We start from the raw sequence: 2,027 nt of genomic DNA, 5'->3' as shown, positions 1-2,027 counted from the left end.
CGTTATCAACAAATGCGGCAAATAGTACAGCAAACGTAAAATGCACATACAATCAATCAGTATAATGTTTGAATTCAGTCATGACTGTAAGTCGCTTTGGATAAAAGCGTCTGCTAAATGGCATATTATTATTATTATTATGTGTCAGGTGTACTGTTGTGTCATCACCTTTAGTCTAATAATTTTCCCATAATCTCCTAACTCTTCCCTTTTAACTGCTACCATGGTTATGCGTATGTAAGAACATTTCAATTAAGCCCTATCCATATAGGTAAATTCCCACAAGTGTAAAGGGTTAAAATGATTGTGGTCCATATAAACACCATCCACATACCAAATGTTTCAGTTATTCTGGAAGCAGCACCACGTTGTCGTTTCTTTGTTTGTTTGTTTGCATGGGTCTCATCAGATTTCCTTTTGCCTGGAAACAATTGGAAAGTATTTTATTAATTAATACACATATCATCCAACAGCAGTCACAGATCTTCCAATCTCATTATAGCCAATGATGTTATGCAAATGAGTTGTATCAGTCGGTGAAAAAAATCTAATATATTATGCCATTTAGCAGACGCTTTTATCCAAAGCGACTTACAGTCATGCGTGCATACATTTTTACGTATGGGTGGTCCCGGGGATCGAACCCACTACCCTGGTGTTACAAGCGCCAAGCTCTACCAATTGAGCTACAGAGGACTATTTCAAATTGTCTACTTACTCTATGCATATGGTACATGGAACAAAGGGTACTTGCAAGTGTCTCTCATTATTCAATAGTATGACTTATGATTAACTGAGTAATTTGTATTACATTTTTTTGAAAATAAATAAATATAGTATCACTTTACAAGTTTCTTGTTGTCATCTTCTAAAACTAGTATTTTTGCGTTGTTTTTCTGAACATGTAAATCTGAAACATCTGTGCTTTTTACCTGGGATATTCACTTGAAGAGGGGGTATCTTACTGGTTGAGGGTTCACTCTGAAGAAACACATAGATAATCAACAGGTTAACAAAGGAATCATTCCACAAAAGCACAATTGCTTTAGTTTGAGATGCATTTTCTTTAATAATTTTGGTCTCTTCCTGTATGTTGTTTTCACTGATTACCTTTGACTGATGTTGTTTGTAGATTAGATTAGATGTTGGCTATGTTGTATAGCGTTGCGACTATGAGAAAGTGGCAGGTAGCCTAGCGGTTAAGAGCATTGGGTGAGTAACTGAAAGGTTGCTGGTTTGAATCCCCAAGCCGACTAGGTGAAAAAGCACTTGCCCTTGAGCGAGAACCTTAACCCTATTTGCTCCTCCTGTAAGTTGTTCTGCATAAGAGTGACTGAAATATAAAGCGCTTAATAAGTGCATTTGATTGTTATTAACTTAGTCCCTCTGGAGTGCACTGATATCTTAATGTATGATAGTACATCTCTGTTAAATGGCATGAAACATTCCAAGAAGTGATGCCTTGGGATCACCACTGACCCCTGCCTTAGTTGTGACCACAGATAAATGAGCTCTAGTTTTTACCCACCTGGTCATACACTGTTTCTCCCACTCCAGAGGTGTCGGTTACGGGCACACTTCCTCCAGGTTTACCAAAGGGTTTATCCATTGACCTGGCGAAAGAGTCACAACAATTGTCATTTTGTCCACGCCAACGGGACATTATATGTAGTCAGTGATGAATAAAGGAATGATGTGTTGCTTACCTTTTAGTCTCTGAGCATTTAGAAGGTTCATTTCTGAGGGGGGTTTTGATGGCCTTTTGACAAGGCTCTTGATTGACCATCTCACCAGTAACCTGGGGACAGATACCATGTTGGGTTATAGGGGTGACAAATATAAAGGTCTGTATGCTTATCTAAATAAAAACTATGCATTTGGTTTAGTTAATTAATTGTACTTTAGGGCTGAGGTTTCATGTAAATGGTTATAGAGGAGGGCAAAGATGGTACATTTCCTGAGGAACTCTTGGAGGCTGATAAAGAAGTGGCCTCTTGAATGTTCTTGTCATCATTGGGTTGCTGCAG

The 2,027-nt window shown here is 38.3% G+C and overlaps 1 long non-coding RNA gene across 1 annotated transcript; it reads right to left on the bottom strand.

Annotated features, from left to right (window-relative positions):
* Positions 1-344: 344 nt before the first annotated feature.
* On the bottom strand, positions 345-1,592 carry LOC123482663. Its single transcript, XR_006657826.1, has 3 exons — positions 1,529-1,592; positions 933-981; positions 345-421 (listed from the first exon to the last, which is right to left on the bottom strand). It is a non-coding gene; the product is annotated as an uncharacterized LOC123482663 (long non-coding RNA).
* Between the last annotated feature and the right edge of the window lie 435 nt (positions 1,593-2,027).

This window comes from Coregonus clupeaformis, chromosome 35 (genome assembly GCF_020615455.1).
Source record: "Coregonus clupeaformis isolate EN_2021a chromosome 35, ASM2061545v1, whole genome shotgun sequence".
Taxonomy (NCBI): domain Eukaryota; kingdom Metazoa; phylum Chordata; class Actinopteri; order Salmoniformes; family Salmonidae; genus Coregonus; species Coregonus clupeaformis.
This window is presented reverse-complemented; position numbering and strand designations above follow the sequence as displayed.